The sequence below is a fragment of the Cinclus cinclus genome, chromosome 2, assembly GCF_963662255.1.
Source record: "Cinclus cinclus chromosome 2, bCinCin1.1, whole genome shotgun sequence".
In the NCBI taxonomy this organism is placed as follows: Eukaryota; Metazoa; Chordata; class Aves; order Passeriformes; family Cinclidae; genus Cinclus; species Cinclus cinclus.
In genome coordinates, this window is record NC_085047.1 from 86,554,753 (window position 1) to 86,578,247 (window position 23,495).

Consider the following 23,495-nt stretch of genomic DNA (forward strand, 5'->3'; position numbering starts at 1 on the left):
ATTCAGGAGCCTTTTTTGTTTAAAATACGCTAGAATGAAATTATCTCAGGATCAATCAACTCCTTCACACTAGGCTGCATTCATTTTTCCCCTGTAATCCTCTGTCTCTGACCACACAAGATCCACCTTCAACACGAAACGAAATACAGATCTTTCAGAAACTGACTTTGTGACCTGAATTATTCCTGAAGAAAAGCTCATTATCCATTATTAGAACATTATACACCCACTTTCTTAAAAATCAGATACCTGACTTACCCCCCACTCAATTCCCATACATTTAAAGAAATAATACACAATTTTAAAAATTATTTCATATATTTTAAAGTAGGTTTTTTATCCAGAAATAATTACATTTTTCTAGAAACAGCCTTGGGCATCACTTAATATTCAAATTTTTATTAGTATTCCCCATTACTAATTTTGCCTCAGTGTAAATCAGTTAATGTCTAACTGTGTCTCACCTTAAACTGAGCCTTGTTCATGCTGATTTTTTTACTGGGGAGAAAAATGGGCATTTTTATTGATATAAAAAAACTTAATTCTTTCAACCTACTCTCAGACTGGAATGTTCACTCAGAAGAATTAACTTCTAAAGCACAGATAATTTATGTTAAAGACATAACTCAGAGGTTTAAAAGCTTGATGATGGGAAGAATTATTCATAAGATAAGTAACAAAGCATTAACCTTTTTTTCTAGAGATGTACTTTCAGAGCAAATTTAGTACTGAATTAAGTATTTGACTAGTTATGACACTTAACAACTACACTTATCAGTTCTAGTGATTCACAATCAGATTGATGTCTACCTACAGCACTTCTTAAAAACAAGGGTCAGCTGGTTTATAGTCTCCAACAAAGTAAGCAACTCTATTAAAAAAACAAAATTAAAACGATAAAAGTATGAGATAATAAAACACTTCTGAAGTCTTGGGATGATAACTGACTTGCTACCAACACCATGGATTCCCTCACTGAGAAGACACATTGCTTCTGAAACTGGAAATTAGTGAACAATGCCTCTCTACGTTTCAAATGCTGTGGCTGTGGCACATGGATTTCCAGATGTATTTGTGCATCAGCTCCTGCAAGTTTGGTTAAAAAGCATTAAGTACAGTATTTCTTTAAACTTCAAACTGAAATGGCTGAAATTGGATATTACTAATCTGGAATTAAACACTTTTAATAGATACTGGAATTCGATATTCCAAACCTCCTGAAAGGCTTGAGTGTGCCAGTGGAGCACTGAATACAAGAAACCTTATTTAGACTTTCAAAAGCTATGCTACTAAAGAAGAAAAAAAAAAGCCAAACAAGTAATAGCATATGAAGCCAAATACTATTTTGGATTAAAAAAACAAGAAGACAGAAAGCAAGAACAGGACTAAATAGCCACCTTCACCACTGCAGACATTTAATAACAGTATTCTCAGGGCTCTGTAGGAAAAGCTGTTGTTAATGATGCTGATGGAAAGAAGGACTGGTGATACAGCAAGATCTCAGGACAGCAAAAAATTGTATAGGCAAGAGAAACAAAAGGAGTGCAGGGAACCTCAAGGTGGCCAACATCAACTACAGCAATTTCTCAATCTGATGATAAGTGATGTGCAACATGGGCAAATGGAAACCCATGAATACAGATGAAAGGCATGAAAACTACTGCCCTACATGCTTCCAAATGAACCACATGCTCTCAGAAAGTGAACCTGAAAGGGTAGTTTTGGATTAAATATTAGGAAGGAACTCTTCACGATGATGGTGCTAAAACACTGTACCACATTGCCCAGAGAAGATGTGGATGCCACATCCCTGCAAGTGTTCAAGGCCACGTTGGATGAGGCTTTGAGCAGCCTGGTCTAGTGGAAAGGGAGCTGGAACTACATGGTCCTTTTAGTCCCTTCCAACCCAAACCAACCTATGAACTTACGACACAGGCACAGCTCAGTGAAACAACATGCTCACTGCAGGGCAGGCTTGCTGACACAACTGACAATGTATACATAGAATATGTTAATGACACAAAAAACATGAAAACTGCTCCACGAAACAACAGTGCACACTTATCTGAAACACTCTAAGTCCTTCCCTTAGACAGAAAGATAAAGCAGAATATCAGCAGAAAGGTAACAGCATGGCAAGAATGATTAAAGCTATGGAAAAGGGAGAGAAAGGAAAATGGGGCCTGCTCACCCTAGAAAGGTAAAGACTAAAAAGTCATAAAATAAAAGTATATAGGTAAAATTTTGGCTCATTTCAGATCCCTTACACGTATTTCAGCTGTAAAATTTGCATTCAATATACAATGTGGTTTGAGCTGCTATTCTGCACAGTGCTTCAGGAAAGGAAGGGGGAAAAAATTCACAGAAATACAACTCGACTATCAAGCAATAAAATACATTAATATATATTTTGGAAGGAGGTAGGAGAGTGGATGAAAGTGTGTTACATGTGCCCTTCTGTGGTAGAGAGAGACTGAACACAGGACTGATAGAAATAAACAGTGAGGTAGTTTGGGTACAGTGCAGGTGCTGAGACGCCCTGAAGCAACATGGTTTGGCACTGCATAAAGCCCATAATGTTCTTACAAATTACTAGCTATCTGATTAAGAATTATTTCCAGACCTCTGAGAACCCTAATTACAAATGTTTTTAATAGTCTAGGGAGAAGATTGGCATTTCAACATTAGATACAAAATATGGCAAGTAACCAACTAAGAAGCAGCTTAACAGGAGTCAGCCAGCAGGAAAGTCCTGAAGAGTCATGAGGCTCCGCAAACACCTTCTGCAGGGCCACAGAGAGATGGCTGCAACCATCTGGGACCTGCAATCCCAAAACTGCAACTAAACACTGCCTCTCACAAGGCAGTTTGAAGAAGTGAGCAGAGCTCAGCTTCATACTTAAAACCACAATCGTTAATGGTAGAGTGGTGGGTTGGCCTTGGCTGGCTTCCAGATGTCCACCCAGCTGCTACTGCATTTCCCCTCCTCAGCAGCCCAGTGGGAGAAAGCAAGATGAGAAAGCTCACCATGGCTCATGAGAAAAAAAAAAGGGAAAAAAAGGACACTGGGAGACCAATTGTCATCACAGGTAAAATGGGCTCAAACTGGAGAAAACTCAATTTAGTACAAATTAAAATAGAGTTGGATGGTGAGGGACAAAGACAAAACACCCTACCACTCATTTTTCCCCAGATCCAACTTTACCCCTACATTCCCAACTCCTCCACCTCACCCAGCAGCACAGGGGCTGGAAAACGGGAATCAGTCCATAATATTTCCTTCTTGCCATTCCTTCCTCTTCACACTGTCCCCCCAGATCCAGCCTTACTGCAGGTTGCAGTCCTTCACAAACTGCTCCAGTGTGGGTCCACTCCATAGGCTGCAGTCCTGCAGGATAAACCTGCTCCAGTGTGAGCTCTCCATGGACCACAGTTCTCGTCAGGAGAACCTGTTCATGCACAGGCTCCTCTTCACTGCCTGCAGTCTGCTTCAGGAAATGCCTGGCTCCACTAAAGGATGGATACCCACACTGGATGTCTGCTCCATCGTGGTGCCTTCCAAGAGCTGCAGGGGAATCCTACTGCAGTGCCCACAACACCACCTCCACTCCCTCTCCAACTTTGCTTTCTGCAGAGATGGTTTCAACCCTTTTTTTTCCCATAGGTCCCCACACACTGCCCTTGTGGCATCCTACTTTTTCCTAAGTGCTTTTTCCCTGAAAGAAAAACCACAGGGGATGAGCCCTGGATGCTGCTCATACTGGGCCCCACAGCCCCTGCCAGCTCCACCCACCCCACTCTGGTACCTGCCCTTTATAAATAACATCTCCTAGCCATATAGGAACTATACTCTCTGCTCTGAATATTTAAAGCTAATAACTACACTGAGCATAAAACTTGATTACCTAAAGGCTGACAAGTCTGGTAGAACCACGTTAGGATCTTAGAACAATTACTTAGCTCACAAGTGATTTAACAAGAGAAACAGATGGACAGACAGACAGACACATAGTCCTCTGAGCCAGCAAAATAAAACTTGAATCCCTCTTAGCTCTTGAAAGATTGGCATCTTTATCAATGCCTCAAGCAGAATTTTAACATGCTTTCTCACCTAGTCTTTTCTTCCTTGCTACCAAATGTACTTACCCAAAAGAGATTAATAATTCCACACTCAAGAATATTGCTTTTCAGTGCCTAAATCACTGAGACTGGAACTACAGCTAAATGACACAGATGCATTATCCTACTAAAAATGTAACACATTACACACATTAGCAACAGCACTCCTTACTTGAAATGCACATGGGCCAGCTCTTTTATCCTCTTCCTTCTGGATTCAACAACAACTGGGATTTTGTGTCAAATTATTTTAAAGGCATTGCCTGGTATAAAAGAAGTATTTTTAACAATACAGACAGTTGTTTGACAACAAATATGAGTTCAAGTTACATATGAAAATTTCAGATTCACACAAGTATTTCCTAATTTTGAAAATCAGGTCCTACTTATCTCTTTAGAACTACATCATTAAAGACCTAGACCTACGAAGGCTGCAGTATCTAAATTTTAGGAGCTCTGCCATCCAGTGGATTTCCTGAAACAGGAATGCAGAGACGCAACTAAGCAAATAAGGAAGCTACAGATGTGAAATGACTGAAACTAAACTGGGATACTGAGAATAACTGGTCTTGTAACTCCAGGCCAAGAGGAGTGGCACCAATTCACAGCCACAACTCTCCTCTTTCTCAAAGCTGATTCACCTGTTTGCAGCAAAATGCATTGTCCTGAGCAGCTGCACCTCAAAAATGAGAAACCTTTCAAGTCTGCTTCAAATTAAGCAAGACAAAACCAGTTTCCTCCTTTTTCAGAGCCCGCTACCAGTAAATTATGGGATACTAATAACTTTCTCATGCGTTTCCAGCACTCTGAGAACACTTATAGCAGCAGGAATATCTGTTTTCAGCACCCACTGCAATCTGGACAGTCAAGGCCTCTGAGAAGCTTTGTGACCTGGGTTTCAGAGCATTTTGCACTTTCTCAGCAGGAAAAAAAAAACCCAACACATAGGCACACACTTTATTATTACAAATTATAACAAATTTAGGAAGTTGATGCCTATCCACTACGGCAACAAAGTGAGCTCTGCATCCTGTCAAATATCTGTGAGGGATCTTTGAATTACTGTAGTCTCCCTCTCAAGAGCACTGAGAGTCCATGTTTGGGCTACTCCAGCAGCACCCTTTTGGGGCAAAATACATCAACCCATCCTAACATAATTCAAAACTGCTAACCAAACAAGAATTAATACATGTGACACAAAGTCAATGTAGTTGTTCATCAAGTAATAATGACAGATCAAGCTATTTACACCACCACTTAGTATCCTCAAAGCTTATTTGTTTAGAGTAAAATGACTACAGAAAGAAAATATGACAGAATTTTAAAAAGTGCTTTTCAAGGTGAAATATGTATCACCATCACAAAGCAAAAGATGACTTTACATATGATTCTATAATACATCCTCTGTGTTTGTATAGTTGTTAAAATATTGTTCTTGAAGCTTTCAGCATTTTATTTATTGCTATGGAAGCAGTGATAAGCTGCATAGGATCACTTACATCATTTTAGTTAAGACATGTTCCAAATCCTCACACAGCCTCTCAGGTTCAACCCTGATAAGTCTTTGGGATTTATTCTGGGATTTGACCTCCACCTACATGATCCTTGTTATATCACTTGCTAATAGTTGTAGCTCAGCTGTGCATTATGTATCTTCTGTGTGTTCCGTGTGACAGGCTGCAGCTCCAATGATTCAACCAGCAATGGCAACACATCAAAGACTGGACACTGGAACTTTTAAATAACTACATGATTTGAAGACAAGGCACAATGTTTTCTTCAATGATTTGGAGGTTTGCAAATTCACCTGCAGATTGGACTCTGGCACACTCATATGGAAATCAGCTTTATATGAAGGCTATTAGATCAAGCTCAGGAAGTTGAGAAAACAATCAGCAGTACCAACTTACCCTCATGAATCCATTACAGTTTAAATCAACAATTCTTAAATTCTAGGACCTCTTTTAAAAGCATGCTTTTCAAAATTTATTACTCTCTACTACATCATATTGCATTTTCTACAGTCTGTGAGCACTGACATCTCCTGAGAATGCATATAATTTATATGCATAGTCTAGTAGCCTCAGTACCAACCAAGAATGTCAAATACTGTACCTTTCACAGGTACTTTAGATGTTCATGCACTTCACAAAGCACTGCATTATTCATGTATGTATAATTTATAGTTTTAGAATGAAATGCATATGATAACCTTTGATCTATTTGATGGTTGAGTCTCTGGCACCCTGCAGTACCAAAATTATAATTTAAATAAATTGAATTATTTGGACCGAGTTTCCCTTCTGTAACTATGAACTATTAGCAATATAGTTCAATTTTCTAAGATTTACTGAAGTTTTATGCAGACCATTTTCTACAGATTAATTCTTCTTTAGACTGGAAACTTTTCAGGAGAAACTAGCTGTGGAAATTGCATTTAACATTGTAAATTAAAACACAGTAAATTAAAAATTTCAGCTGACTGTACAATCAAGCCACATCATGTTGTTTCTGTTGCCAGTATGGGTAAACACGTTGCAAGTATTCATGTTTCTATCCAGCAAATTAAGCTCTGTGCAAGGCTTCTGTAGCCACTCTAAAATTCACTGGTTCAGCCAATGTCTCCTGTCAGTGCATTCACGAATAGTTAACTCTTAAAAGCAAACACAGCAGGTTTACACTCCTGAATGTGTGCCTATAAAAAAATGTGTTTGCATGCATGCACGTGCATACGTGTGAATGTTCCCATTCAAATCCACTCCCTGACCGCTTTATGTAGAACTATCGCAGCCATCCCATTTGGCTGGGGAAGGGAAACACGAGAGGCAAATCGTGTCACGTTTCACAAGCGGGAACGAGGCATCCTACCGAAGAGGATTTAAGAGATGCTAATGAAATGAGATGGCAACATTGGAGGAGGCTGCAGGACAACGTGCTGAACCGAAGTGACTGAGCTTGGGTGCAAATTGGATGACAAAGGCTGGGATACATGGAAGGCAAAGATGAGACATGCTGACACGGAAGGATGATGTATAATTTTTTAACGCTGATGTGTTCTTCCCTCTAGTCATTCACTACTCGTTTACCATGATTACCCTTGCTGAGTCAACATTCTGACAGTCACATTTTCATTTGCAACATGTATTTGTCTAATCAGATGGTTTTAGCATGCATTCTCAAAGAAAACAACATGAAAAATACCAGAGGGAAAAAAACAGACCGTGCTGACTGAAGACACACCGTTATGCTATTTCAAAATCTGTAACTACGCATTTGTACTAAAACTACAGATGTAGTTTTACTCAGTTGTAAAAATAAAAATTACGGATTTTAAATACAACAATCCTTTAACTATTTGCTTTGAATGCAGCAACTACAAATCTGGAAAACAAAACAGTTAAAACAGGTAGATCAACAGGTATCAACATCTACATTTAACATCATTTCTTCAGAGATCTGAAGTAATATTCATGTCATTTTTCCTTATCTTCTTTAGACTTTTCCTCTTGGCAAATGAGGGGACTTTGCATTAGAGAAAGACACTGATCAGTCATTACAGTATCTTCCACATTCTTAGGCAGACTACGGCCTGGATTACAGTACAGGACTTTTGCAAAAGATGTCATATTTCTAGAACTAAGGTCAATTTACTGGAAGCACCAAGGAATCACTAGAAAATTATTCCCTTTCACTGCTTGTAATATTTCCTAGCTTTTTTTTTATATATATATAGGATTTGACGGCCTCATGCTTACACCACAGGCACCAGACAGTGGAGAAATTAAGAGACACATGAATCAAGCTAGTAAAATTAAGCATCAGTCAACAGGAGCGGAATAAGTCTCCTCAGCCCCATTTCTGTTCAGATTTGTACCCTGAATCCAATTTCGTTGTAAGCACACAGCTCTCTGCATCGAGTAACCAAATGAACACTTTTCTTCAAAATTAAATAAATTAACAAAGTTTACGTTCCCATTTCAAGCTTTTGAACTAAGGCTTGGAACTCAAGTGTGATGCAGGACATGGTGCCACTCTCACGGCCATCCATGACAGGCAGGGAAGCTTACTGCCTCCTTACTCACCTGCCCACGCTCTCCTCCGCAGCATCCGAATCCCGGAGCTCCGTCCGTCTGTCTGTCCTTCCGTGCGTCCGTCGGTCCGCCTGCCTGGATGCGGGGCCCCGGGGCGTTCTCCCTGCGGGCAGCGCTGCCCTTGGCCGGCCCGGACGCGCTCCGGCGGCGCCGGGAGCCGCGGCAGCGCAGCCCGGCGGGCCCGGCGGGGGCGGCGGGGCAGGGCAGGGCCCGCCGGGGCGGGGCGGGGCGGGGCAGGGCAGGGCAGGGCCCGCCGAGCCGCCCCTCCGCGCCGCGAGGGCGGATTACGGCCGCAGCCCCAGCGCCTAAGCCCGGCTCACCGGGAAAAGCCGCTCGAAGGGCTTTGCGATCCTGTTAAGTTCTCGGAGAGGATCAAGACGTCAAAGGGGCTCGGCGGCGCTCCGGCACATTTCGTGCCACGCCGAAGAAAGTTGGGAGCCCGCCGCGGGCAGGACAGCACAGGATAGCACAGGGCCGGGCCGGGGCCGCCGGCGGAGCGAGGATGCGCGGCCCCGGTGCCCGCGGCAGTCGCGCTCCCCCGGCGGGGCGGAGCCGTGCCCGGCGGGCCCTCAGCCCTGCCGGCCGCGGCCCCAGCGCCCCCGGCCCGGGCAGGGTCCGGCCGCCGCCATCCGCCTCCTGCTGCGCACCAGCCGCCGCCCCGGTCCGGTCCGGTCCGGTCCGTGCCGCCGGGAGAGACAGCCCGTGCGGAGCGGGGAGACGCGGCGGCGTTCCCGGCCGCGCTCGGGAGGAGAGCTCGGGGCCGGCTGGCAGAGCCGGCTCCCCGCCGCCCTCCCCTCGCACACAGCGCCCGCGGCTCCTCCGTCTGCCGCCGGCGGAGGGCCCGAGGCAGCGCGGTGCTCGGCAAGGCGGCTGCGGACGTGCCGCTGCCTGCTCGAAGCGCGTCCCTCCCGGCAGCCGTCGGGGAGTGGATTTCCCGAGCCTCTGGCTCCGCCGTCCCTGAGCGTCCTGCCCGAGGGGAGCCGCGAGGGGATGGTTGCCCGCAGCCGCTCCCAGCCCGGCTGCTGGGGCCGACATCCTCTCCATCATGAGAGGCGCTTCTCCTCGCGGTACCCATGGATAGATAGGTTTTTTCTTCAGCGCTTGCTCGCTGACCTCCTTGAGGGTGCTGACCCTCATTTTCCTCTGCTGAAGCTCCCTCAAGGCTTTCACACTCCCCCGAACTTCACCCGTTCCGTTCTGATTCTGCTTTTTACAGGGTTCCGAAGAGCTGGAAACAAGGAGTGTGTATGATTCATAAAATGATTCTTCAGCCGGGAAATGTCAGCAGAAACTATGTCATTCCTAACTGAAAGGCTGCTGCACTTTGTTGCATGTCAACTGAGCCAGATTGAGCACTACGGGATGTTAGAAATGTGTTCTAAGTGCTCGGGTTACTTTACATAAGAAAGATGAATCGCATCACACAAAAAGGACTGAGGAAAGGAAAAGATCATGGCTAAAACTCTTAAAACCCCATCAGAAACTCGAGGTGTCTGCCTCCTTATAGCTGTCACACCAGTCTTCAGAGTAACAGGGTTTTTGAGGATCAGAATAGGAACCCTATATAGAAAAACAGGAGGCAGAAAGCATTTCAAGAGCATCCTTTTTCATGTCATTTCCTGCTGGGCTGACCCTTCAGGAGTACTCCAGGCAGCATTTTGGAAGCACTGGGACTGCAGCTAACCAACTAGGTGTGCCCCAAGTGCCAGGCTGCTGTTGTCCCTCCAAAGGCTCGAGCACTGGTTCCACTTCCCAGGTGTTCTGAGTAGATATGTGCCCTTACAGGCCCCGGCTTCCTCCTTAGACAAGGTCTGGTTGTACATCTTGCCCTTATGTTCTGGTTGCCACGTGAAGGAAACCTGTGAATAGAACATAGGAAAAAGCTGTGGAGATTTCCAGATCTGGACAGTAAGGGGATCAGGCTGAATCAACAAAAATGAATGTCCACATCCAGAATGGCATCTCTGTCCAAAGTCTGTCATTGCATTCAGTGGAAATTCTGGAGAAATTACTGTATTAAAGTTGTAATACATCTTCACAGTACCTTAAAAGCAGTTGCCTAGGAATTGAAGATGACAGAAAAAAATCTGTTTTCATTTTCCATTTTCTGAATTGTTAGGTATAAATTAAAACACGCTTATTCAGGGAGTAAATATTGCTTCTTTCCAACATTTTCATAACTTCCATGAAATTTTCTTTCCAAGTTTAGTTCTTGCTTCATTTGTGCAATCATTAAGCCAGTCCCCTGAGAACCATCAACAAATAGGTTCAACCTGATGACGGCTGCAAGATATCATCCATCAAAATTATTGTGTTCATCAAGGCACTACTGATTATTTATTTCAGTGGCCTAAGGTTATTGGTTTTACCTCTTTAAAACACAACCATGAATTACCACGTCTGATTGCAATAAAGTATTTTTCAGTTTTATATGCAAACTAAAGATTAATTTCATGCCATTATGCCTGGAATTAAGCAAAGCATCCATGATAGTTTGTGACTGGGAATTAATAAGAAAAGGAAAATCTGGAGTTTCAGTAGAGCTGGACTTCAGTGATACTTGTGGGTCCCTTCCAGCTCAGGATATTTTATGATTCTGTATAATGATGTTATCCAAGGAGTGAAAAAAAAGCATCCTTTCACTGCAGTAAACTGCAAGTTCTTAGTTGTTCTAAACTGATATAGGTCCCAGGTAATCAATGGAGTTGAGCTTATTTACAGTATCTGTGGCTTTGTCTGCACAGCTCCATTTTGAGGAGCACTGATATTATTCTGATATGTCTCAAGTTATTCTGATAGTTCTCTCAAGACTCCTGTGCTCTGCAATAAAGCACTGCTGGGATGCATGATAGAAGAATAAGGCTAAATAAATAAATGTGTTATAAAATCTCATTTTCTTCAATCTGAAAAATCATCATTTCCTGTTTGCATTGTAGCTCTGCTCTGTTTCTACCTGATTGTTCCACTTCAGAGGAATTAAATGAACAAAGATCTGTGAAATAATTGGACTGAATTGCCAACTTTAGAAAAGCTCATTTGATTTTGTTCCCGAGAGAAACACTGATTATATCTGCCTTAGAAAGCCATTCTCATTTGAACAATGTGAGTTGTGATTTGGAGAGGACCTGCAAAATTTGAGCTCCACTGAACAAAACTGTGAAGTTATGATATGCAAATGCAAGATAAAAAGATTCAAAAGACAGAATAAATAGAAACGTAGATTAGAAACATCCAAATGAGGCATTTGAAGTCCACATCGCAGGTATTTTCACAGTTTTTGAACTGCCTGATCCTGTGATGAACTGACTACTGCAGAAAACTGAACATAGCCAAGATGCTTTCATAAACCAGCCCCACTAAAGCCAAGGATGTCCTGATAAATAAAAGGCCACACATACCTGTTTGGTGTTCTACACAGTAATCTCCATGTTGTCCTAATTATAAGTGAATGAGCTCTATTTATTTTACCTTACTCAGCACCACTGGGGTGTGGTATGGTAAGGGGGTAAGATAGGACTCTGGTACTCTTTATTCATCAAAATTAATGAGCTTTTACCTTGCTTGAGCAAGAATAAATGCTGAACACAAAGTAGCTGCTGTGTCCCTTCAAAATCAATGAAAAGCATCCCACAGATTTTAGTGTAACAGGGTTGGGTCCTTGTTACATACACAGAAGCCCGAGCATCCACCTAAAGCCAGTCATTTTTTCCAAGCAAAATCCCAGTGCAAGCTATTACAGGCTGACTATCCAAGGCATGAATGGTAGCCCTCCAACTTTGGTGTTCCTGCCACAGGGAATGGAGGCATTTGCACAAGAGTAGCCCAGGGTATGGACAGGTGAGGAGCCTTCCCACCTGGTGTGTCAGTTTTGTCACACAGCTTTCACAAGTGCTCAGGCCACTCTCTGTCAGAACAGAGCCCCGAGGGATGGGGAGCACATGGTCACGGTCAGGAAGAGGTGTGGAAATTCCTGCTGACTACAAGCCTAGCTGTGAGCTCCCTTACCATCCTGTGTGAGTCAAACTGCCTGAACACACAGGCTCCATGAGCCATGCAGAAGCAGTACAGATGATCAGGGAGCTGTGGAATCCTCCTGTGAATTTTCATGCTCCTCTATTTAAAAAAACACATTTGCAAATGCTGCCTTGTTAATGTTCCCCAAGTGGCTGGCTTCAGATAATAAGTATACACAAGAGAACTTATTTTGTTATGCTGGTTCTCAGGACAATCCTATCCCTTAATGAAAATAAAACTATCCTGCTGTCCCTAGGGGAATTTCAGCAAAATTTCAGCTAGTCAGGCCTGAGGCACTGATAGGGAGACAGCCCAGATCCTCCAAACAGAATAAATTGACATTTCCAGTCACATAACGGCAGTCCATTAGCAGCAAGCTAATGGGAAGAGAGACACTTATGTGAAATACAAGTTAGGGCATAAAAGCCTTTCCCATTGTGCTATATGATGGCAGTCACTGCCATTGCTGGGCCTGACTAATGAGTCTAAGGAAACCCAGGTGACAGTTTGCAGCCAAATGTTGCTAATCACAGATTAAAGATGTCTCTTTCATGAACTCAGAAATATCTTTGCTTGGATCCAACAACAGCCTGCACAGGCTTTGTGACAGACTGTTCTGAGGTACAGGAGACAAATGATGAGTGGTAGATCTCTGGCTGCTGTCTGTAAGCACTGGGTCAAACTGTAAACTTAGAAATAAGGAAATCAAAGAACTAGAAAGTGTGTGGGAGGGCGACTGGGAGCTAGCAGCTCCAAGTGTCCTTGTTCTGACCCTCATTGTTCTGACCCTTATTTCAACAGCAGTTTGAGTAGTCAAATGACTTAACAACTGAGGAAAGAGGAGAAGAAAAAAAATCCTATCCACTTCATTTTAAGGGCTGGAACTAGATGACCTGTGAGGTCCCTTTCAACCAAAGCCATTCTATGATTCTATGATTTGCCTTGGAGTTTTTTTAAGCAACACCCTTTATTTCCATCTGCTGTATACAAGGCTCAAGGTGTAAGATATGTCTCACTAATACTCATGTTACAGTATGTTACAGTAGTCATAAAAAGCAATCATTTGAAAATGTGACAGAAAGTTCAATATTTCAGTGGAGTGCTGAGTTCTGCTGAATCTTCATTTATCTGGCACTGTTAAATGTCTTTCTAGGGCTTTCTGTGGACCAGAGATTAAAGCAGGGCAGAAGCAGTCCCGCTCATACAAGTTAGATAAGACAAAGGCAAAATGCTGAAATAAGAAATGCTTTTAAGGAACAAGTATCACTGGCTAGGACAGGTGGGAACTGTTGTTTTATGAAATGGGAACAACCACAAACAACAAAGGTAAAGACTCAGGAAATCTTTGGCAATGGGAACATTCTGTATACAGGCTTTGCTTGAACAAACAAGCTGTGTGAGAGCTGGGGTCAGTGACTGATGTGCTCCTTTGCTGATGTGCCTGAATGTGTGTTACTTGCTCTCACTGTAATCTTGATGGGAGGGACAGGTTCCTGCTGGATGACTCTTTTGTCTCTCTTTTGGGGAGATGCCTTCTTTTGTAGTGTGAGTGCCAGGCTACCTGTGCCCTATCTCCTTTTGGCTTACACACACACATGGCTACAGCATAACTTACCATGGCCTGGCGTAGCCCATCAGAGTTTACCAGAATGCAGATATTCCCCAAGACAGTGAAATCATCCTGGTTTCCAAACCAACAGGAGTTTTATTTCAGCGAACTAGTAGCACACTAGAAAGTACTATTACAGTGGTCAAAGACCTTCCATAGCAGTAACTACCAGCAAAAACTAAGTTTCAAAGTTGATGCTGCCAGTGCATGAGGAATGAGGAAGACTTTTAAAGAGGAGCTGAGGGAGCTGGGGCTGTTTAGCCTGGAGAAGAGGAGGCTCAGGGGGGCACCTTACTGGTGTCTATAGCCACTTAAGAAGAGGATGCAGCCAGATGGGTGTTGGCCTCTTCTCCTGGGCAACCAGTGACAGGACAGGAAAACCAGCCTCAACAGCCTCAAGTTGTCAAACTTTCCCCAAGTAAACCCTTGGAATTGTTACAGCTATTTTTATGGGGCTCAAGGCAGGGGTATCAAGATGTCGTTGCCAATATCTCTGTAGCACCTATGAAGACTGTCCTGTTTCTTCTCAACTTAATGTCATATTCAGAGAAAATCAAGGCACTGTAATGCAGCAGTGGATTAGCAGCCTGCAAAGAGATTGCAACTAATCTTCTGATGTCACTTGAAAGTCAAATGAGAAATGGCAGCACAGCTGCTGTTGGGAAAAGGGATTTCCCAGAACGGTGCCTTCTTTTCAGCACAGAGTAAACTCAGGGAAAACCCTGAGTGTTTTTTTCTGAGGGATAGAGGTAGACCCAGAGAGTTTTTGGGAAAAGCTTCAGAGGCTGGAAGTAAGACAGAAGACTTTATGAGACTTACACTGTTAAAGGAGGTTTAAACTGAACTTCACACACTTGTGTCAACGCTACTGGGAGACTAGGAAAGAGATCTCTGCAGTTTCTTCTGCCCCTTCCATTGCCATGCAGGTGTCTTTTCTAGGGAAGAGCTAAGAGTCCTTTTGGTGTTAGCACCCTTCTTTGAGTGACAAATAATATTTAATTCTAGGGCTATTTCATTTACATTGTCCTTATCCCCAAAGCATGGACTGATCAGTATAGAAGCAGCTGGTGAATAGCATGTGGCTGTAATTCAGAGGTAGGCAACACAGATGTCTGGTTTGCATGGCAATTCTGAGTCAGGTAACTCATTCACATGGACTCTAAATACAGAAGACTTTCTTCTCCAAAATCAAAACCTTGAAAAGTGGGCAATCATCATTCACAAGGAAACTCCATTCAACTTTCATAACTATGTCAAAAATACAGCATAAAAAATGAGAGAAATCAACTTCAGAAACTTCTGGCTGCTAAAGTAAAGCCCCAGCACACAACAACATCAAATTGTGATTAGGCTGATCATGGCACTGCAGCAATCAGAGTTATTTTCAAAAATAAATCATAAAGATGTACGCTGCATCAAAACTGTTGGAAAGGGACATGGCAGGGTGTTTCTTTTTCTGAAAGATGTAGGGAGGTTGGGTGACTAAGTCACTGCTGCATTCATTTCAAAGAATAACAAAACTAAAATTAGGACAATAGTCTAGAAATTGCTGTCCCACACCCAAGTCAATAGTCACTTTAATTGTGGCTATGTTTTGCTTAAGGATAATATGCAGGAGTGAACAGTAGAGGGTGTTAGCTTAAAGGAAAACGTGAGTTAACTCTGTGGAATATGTCCTGTTTAATACAATTCACAACAAGGAAAAATCAGGTGCTGGGAAGTACCTTATCTCTTGGTGTAAATGGCACTAGGGAACCTGTCCATGACCTCACCTCAAGAGCAAAGTAAAGGAAAAAAAAAAAAATTACAAACAAATCCCTGTTAAAATCATAGAATTTTAGAATTATTGAGGCTGGAAAAGACCTCTAAGATCATTGAGTCCAGCTATTAACTTGGCACCACTAAACCATGTCCCCAAGTGTCCCATCTACACATCTTTTAAATACTTCCAGGGATGGTGACTTCACCACTACCTGGGCAGCCTGTTTCAGTGTCTGACAATCCTTTCAATTAAGAAGTTCTTCCTGATATCTAATCTGAACCTGTCCAGGCACAGTTTGAGGCCATTTCCTCTAATTCTGTCATTTGTTACCTGGCAGAAGAGACTGCCCTCCTGTTTTTATGCCATTCATGACTAATTAGTAGACATGAATGATCTTTCAATGTAGGTTGCAGATTGGATAATTATTCTTTTGAGGACTTTCTGGATAGCAGCAATTGAAAATGTTTTCAAGTCTAGTTTTTATTTTAGCATGCCTCAGTATCACTAGATTTGCCTTTGTTTTCTGCAGCTTCCTAATGTCAAAACAATTTCTTCCACTCTTCACATAATTAGGCAGATATAAATGGTAATGGATAGAAATGGACTAAGCCTCTCCTGCAGTACTCACCAGAGGGAATGACTTTAGTGACAGGGCTCAGTGCTATTTCAGGTGCTGTGGATTATTTCCTCCAGCATCTAGCAGCCAGACAAAATGAGTCCTTAATAAGTCTTATTTCATATATGCCAGCCTGAACCAGATGTCTTGGACACCCTTAGACATCTCAGATAGCTTTGGGCTGATGTTTGGGCACCTGGAATTCATCCTGTTTATTTCAATTTTGTGGGTCTGAAGAGAAAAAAATATATAGACAGATTTTTAAAATTCCTTTATTTATTTGGAGTTCCTCAGGAAGAATATTTGTGGCTACAGCATGAGCATCACATCTGAAATCCTGAATCGTGGGACTTTCCTCCCTTTCCATTCACTTAGATACCAAATCAGTGTCCCAGACACACACTGTGTGCTTGCATTTAAATTTCAACTCTCATATGAATATCATCATGCGTGGGTCTTACCACAAACTTGGCTACCTTTAGTTTTGTACATTTCAATGTACATTTTAGTTCATAAAAGCCCACAAACATCACAAATGAGACACATTTTTAAAGTATTGTACAGTTGTAAGTACCAGGTAAGTATTATGGGGAATTAACTGGAGTCACATACATTGGTGTCCAGAGTTCTTATAACAACAAGCCCTCACTTATGTGGGGCCACTGCTGGGAAAATCAGAAGGGCAGTGCCACTGTGCTCAGTGTTTCACAGCTTGTAAACATCAAAAGCCCCTGTAGAAGTGTTTGTAGTTTCATTCAAGAAAATAAAATAAAAACGAGAGAAGCCAAACAGCAATAGATGTGCATGTAGATACAATGTATAATAAAATTTTATTATTACCTACTTTGCCAGAGCCGATGCATAAATATTCTGAGATCTGTCTTTGCTGATTTCTGTGCAGGAGTGGCCTTGTCCTCTCAGCTTCTCCCTGTCTTCTTTGAATTTAAAAAGTGTTTGACACTGCATAGCACCTGCAAACCACATACACACAAGGTCACATTTATACAGGAACATAAGTTTTAGTTACTGGTGGGAGGTGAGGAATTCTGTGTTCAATGCTTTGGCATGCTGTGAACTTCAAGGCTTTTGCAGCCCAGTTGTATGGGTAATGGTTGAAACTGGTCAGACTAGTCATTTGATTGTATTGATCTCTTAAAGCAACACAAAGTGGGTAGGCTTGGAAAAGGGAGAAAAAAATGACCATAGGCTATTAGTCAGCTGCCAATTTGTCACTAGGAAAGTTCCTTTTGGTGGATCAGACACCCTGCACAAAATATCACACATTTATGAGAGAAAGGATTCCCAAAATTCCCACCAACCATGGAAAATGTTTGGGCTTTTCTGTTTTGTGCCAATTATAAAGCACATCCCCTGAAGCTTTCCAGTGTAATCCATTCCTCTGTGGAGTTAAAACCTGCAATCTCCTGTTGCTCTTACAGCCAGAATTAAACTAAAGATTCCATGGTAAAAAAAAAAAAAATGAGAAAGAAGAGGCAAAGAAAAGTAATTTTTGTCCTTTAGCACAGGGAAGGAAGTCTGTGTAGCTTTTGTGCTCGGGCTGAAAACACAGTGACAGAGTGTAGCTGCTGTCTGACCACAGGGGCTGCCAGAACTGAAGGGATCATCAAGCACAGCATTGCTCATCCCAGCCAGAGCTAATGTGGCTGAATGCATTTAGCCATATATTTAATTAAGGGAACAAACAGGCCAACACTCAGCTGCCAGCCCTGCAGGCATACTTACAATGTAATTATCTGGAAACATATTTTTAAATTCATGTGCAAAAGATATTTAGACACTCAATACAAGGCTGTTAGGCTGAAGTGCTGCCTCTTGTTTGTTGAGGAAGGGTCTGGCTTTCCTTCTTCTGCAAAGCAGCTGCATAAAATAATGACTGATGGTAAATCCTGGCATGAATTTTCTTGTGAAGAAATTTTCTCTTGTGCTATACCTCTTATAATCTATCCACAGGCAAATTACCTCATGTCACCCATTAAGATGTAAGTAAAAAAAAATGGTCAGTAAATACCAAAATATGCTTTGGTTCAGGAAGAAAAGGACCAAGATAAATAATGAAAGGTATAACAGATATAGCACACCCTGCCTTGATGTCTAATCTTCCACCATTCTATGAGCTATCTATGAAATCTAAGAGCATCTTGCCTTTTTATGGACAACTCAGATTCAGTATCCATGACTTCCTGTAACAGTAACTCCTACAAAGACTTGCTTCGTCTTTGTATTTTGTATGCTTGTATTTATATTTTTTAATACTTCGCACACCTAGCAAGAACAAAGCTCAGTTCAAGGTGACTTTCATGTTGGATCAATGAAAACAGCAGAGGAGAATAAACAGGCAGCATCTGTGGGTGGTAAATAAATGCTGTATGTGTGAAAATACTTTCAGGACAAAACAAGTCTCTGCAGACAGGTGGAGAAGGTTGAAAACATGAAGCATAGTAGAAAGAAAACAAAACCCAATTCTGCTATACTTTCCATCTGTATTCACTGCATTGCCTGAATTTACTCCCCTCGCACATTTCTTGGTTAAAGATTTCAGTTTCCATTTCCTCTGTGAAAAACGAGTAGATTCACAGCATGTTATATTAGAAAGAGCACGGGGAATGGTGATTCTATGAATTTCTGGCATAAGAAATACTATGAATTTCTGGATGACCATCTCCCCCCAGGACCGCCTGCCATGTTCCCAGCACGGTCCCGCCCATCCCAGCCGGCAGGGAGAGCAGTGCTCCAAGGCGAGAAGAGCCGGAGCCTGCGGCAGCTCCGGCAGCGCCCGGAGCGCAGGAGAGGCAGGGGCACCGCAGCACCGGCTGTGCATTCAGGCAGCGGCTAACAGGACACTCCAAGGAACGTGTCATGTCACTGATCTATCTGAGGAGAATGTTGGGCTTGAAAAGCCATCCCCAAATATTTTTTACTTACTGTTGCCCCAGATTCTGTTTTCAAGCACGAGCACTCAAGCTCTACATTGACTCTGAGCCTACAAGCAGCTGTGTAGCGCCAGTACTGTAGACTGGATCTTAAACCAGTGCAGGCTGCTTCTTGTCTGGGCTGACCAATGCAGTGTCAGTGCTGCAGTAGCCACTGTCAGGTGGCCTCTGGTTGACTCAGGGGACTGACAGAGGTGTTTGCAAAAAATAAATCTACATACATACAACATAAAATGGGTGAGGTGTACAGGGATCTCCATTGTCCTCATCCCTGTTTGATGTAGCAAAAACTCAGTTTATGGTCACAAATCTGAGCCCAAGATCAGTGCATACAGGTAGCTGTCACTACATGCTAAAGCCTGTGTCACAAATTTCCCAACATCCTCTCCTCAAAACCCACAAGCAACTAAAGATCATGTGGAAAAGAGGCATAGAGGCAGCTGCTTGGATGCTGTAAGGCTCAGCTCTGAGTTACCTGTGAGAGAAACTGTCTGGAGCAGGGAATGCCACTGGAGATGGACAATTACCTCTTCTAAACCTGCTAAGGACCAAGACATGGGGCAACTTTCACAGGAAGAGATGATGCTGCCAGTGCTGAAACCCCAACCTTAATAGGTTTTGGAGTGGAAGAACTGGGCAAACAGAGCTACTATTCAGTTTAGGCCACAAATGTGTTTGTATGTTTGCTTCTGACCTTTTCTTACAGCCCTGTAATTAGAAGACTAAGTTTACAATGTGTTGAAATCATCCCTCACAGTTTTGCCCAGTGTGTTTGTATTGGAATTTGGGTACCACTCAGCCAGGCTGAGGTCTGCCTGTGCAGAAACAGCAAGGCTGCATCAGCAAACCTTGTCTCATAGCTTGGGCAGGTACAGCCCTTGCTTAATGCTCTTGGCCTGGCTCCAGAGCCACCGTGGGGATCACTAACTGCTTAGTTTTCAAGGGCACTCAGCATAAACCTGCATCCTTTCCTGCCGAGCACTCCCCTCTCCCAGGAGAAGCACCTCCCAGCTGGAGGAAAACCTCAGCTTTGATGCCAACACTCTCACTTTATCAACAGCAGAGGGTTACAGCTGGCTCTGGAGCACTCAGAGACATGGGAATGTGTGGTTAAGAGGAGCTATGTGGTCTCTCACAGCATTAGTGTATTTATGCAGCAGCTGAGCCCTAGGCAAGCAAGGAAACAGCCCTGGAAGAAATGGTCAGTTGCACACCTGTGCAGATTGAGTCAAGTTTGTTATACTAATTTCTATGAAGCTTCTCTTTTTCTCAGAAGATAGGACATTGATCTGATTTCCCATTTTCACAATTGAGTAGGAGGTTACTGATGCCTTTCTAAAGGAATTCAGGCTCTCTTTTCTGCTTCCTGCCATTCCAACAGCTGCTACCAACAGGACAGCTAATAGGTGTTCTCTCCCTATGCCTTTCATGCAGACCTGAATGCCAGGGGCTGAGTCCCAACTCCTGGGTCCAAGGCTTGGTCCAGAATGATGAATACACATGCAAGTGAATATTCTTTTCTATTTGTTTGTTTGGGAGCTTTTGTTAAGTTGTTTTTGCTGTGTAGGCTATGTTTCTTTAGCCAGGCAGGAAAAGTGCCATCTTAGTAGCTGGAAAAGAATCAGAAAGAAGTAGTCTGAGCATAGTCTTGGCAACCCAGACCCCAACTCTGCCAACTTTGTGTGAGGCAGTGTGATGAAGCAGCAACCTGGATTTTTGATGGTCTGGTTATTCTCCCTTGACAGAATCTGAAATTAGGCCTTCCTGGTCAGCCTCAGCTATCTGGTAAATCCAAATGGAAAATTCATCTTGTTGGCAGACCATGATAACACTACTTGTCTTTTTAAAAGAGATGGAGGACAGACACAAGCATATGAAAACTTAACCTCCCATACATCTACACCAGGGTGTAGAAATCAGGAGAGAGCTCACTTTGTGCAAATGGGCCAACAGGAATGTTTGAAGGAAAATAATAAATCACTCTAACAATTCCCAGGCTTACTGAAAAGCAATACAACAAAACATTTAACCAAACTCAGGCAGGAAAAAGTCTTGTGGCCACAGTAGGGAAAATTAATAAATGTTGCTTCTTGAGGTCAGACTGCACATTCAGAACACAACAGTGCAATGGATCCTTAATAACAACTGAAAAGGGAACTCATTCATCACCATCCATGTTTCTATAATACATCAGTTTTTAAACACAACTTGTTTAAATAACCAACAGTGATTGATGGCCACCCTTTATGCAGAAGAATTAGCCATTCAGAATAACTCTGCTGACCATTTTGATCCTGTGCTTGGTTAACATTCATGTTTGTATTTCTCACAAGTTTGCATTTCAGGCAGTGTAATACTAAGGTAAGTTTCTTCAGCCATTTTTTGAAACAGGATCTGAGTCTTTGTCCCTGTGAGATGGCACGTAATCCATCTGCACATACTGAACAGTATTGACATACAAAATTGGCCCACACTCCAGTTTCTTCATGTCATTGGAATTGCACCTGCTCAGCTTCAAACACTCAGTAATCAAAAAGACATAGGTGAGATCACCATGTCAATGCTAGATTAATTTGAGACACATCTTCCTCAAAAAAATGGGAGCAGATCGATTCCAAAGTCTGTGTGACTGAAAGCCATTCTTGGGAATAAAACAAATATCTAAACTTTTCATTTAGGTATCTTCTCTACCATCAGGTATAGGCTTTTCCACCCATTGGTAGTGCCATTTCCTTTACAAAATGAAATGTTCATATCCACAGTAAAGTATTTCTTTCCAGATGCCCTGTCCTAAAATTTCATTAATGCTGTGGTACAGTGATATCTCTTCACTGTATAGAAAAGACCCTCAGTGACTGCCTGTAACCAGGGACTCCATGTGTGTGCCAGCTCCATTCTCGAAGGAAAGAACAGAAGTTGATATGAAATATGTAAACTGCAACTTCCGAGACTGACCATTTGACCCATACTCCTGGGTTTGAGTCTTTCCTAAATCAGGCCAGGCAAAAGATTTCCACACTCTCTCACATCCCCACTGAACTGTCCTGGCTTCATGGTTATTTTGGCTGTACAAACTCTGTATTTCTCTTTTACTAAATAAAAATGTCTTTTTATTTTTTTTCTCCACACTGAGACAAAAGCAGGTATCAAACCCTCAAGATTTTCCCAAAATTTCTCCAGTGAAACCACTGTTCTCCTGCACAGACACTGTGTAGGGTTTTCCTGGCCAAGTGTACTCCTGAACTAGCTACCTAGAGCAGAAGATATATATATATGTATCTTCTCTCTCTTAAATGATGGTACAAGGCTATTCTCATTTTTGTCTCTATTACTCTTTATTTAACCATGCAGCAATATTTAGTATTTGCTAATTTGCTCAGAACATAATGTAGACTGTAGTATTAATTAAAGAATATTCTTCATCTGATAAAGGCATTTAAAATAGAAGAATCGAAGCGTAGAGGAGGTAATAAAGGAAAATACAAGACTTGAGATATTATTGCTACATCAGAGCAGAGTCATATCCTAGTAGTCAGACCCAGTTATAAACGTGTCATGCATCTGGTACACAATAAAGATCTGTAATCAAATTGGCTACCACAAAATCTGGAATTCACCCAATATAATGCACCCCTGATTACAATGTATATATGTGTATACTTTAATTTTCCACCTATTTCTATGTGGTTAAATGTATCTTTTCAACACCACTTCAGATGTAAAGATAAATACACACATCTACCTGGAAATTGCAGAATCAAGCTTGAGAATTTTGTAAATGTCCACTTATTTCTCTTCTCATATTGATACTCTTCAACAGCACACCTGACTGCTGTTTCTCTTTCATACCTCCAAAGTAAGTCTGCAAACTCATAAATAATTTCATATTCCTTCATAAGTTTATTTTTCATTCAAGAACTAAAATTTCACCATTACAGGTGTTAAAATCTTTCCTATCTGCAGCTTCATCCATCCCTCCCATGCTCTTCCATCCTGCATCCTTCCTGCAGCTTCCTTTGCTCTGTGCAGTGGTGCTGAGGCTGTCTTGCCAATCCTCACTGCTCCACGCTGACTCCAACAACCCTGGGGGTGCTGCTTTTACCAGGCTCGGGAGAATTTCCTTCAGCTGGACTGTGCAAGCATCAGGGAGACCTCAGTGGGCTGGAATGTGAAGCTCTGGACAACTGCAGAGTTTGACACTTCAATGAACACCAGGATGATGAAATGGAGAGGGAAGATGGTAGGAGAAAACCAGGACTCTTTAGTGAGAGAACACATTGACCCACCATGAGCTTGGGTGTCACAGTTCAAACACCCCCTGAAATTTGTCATG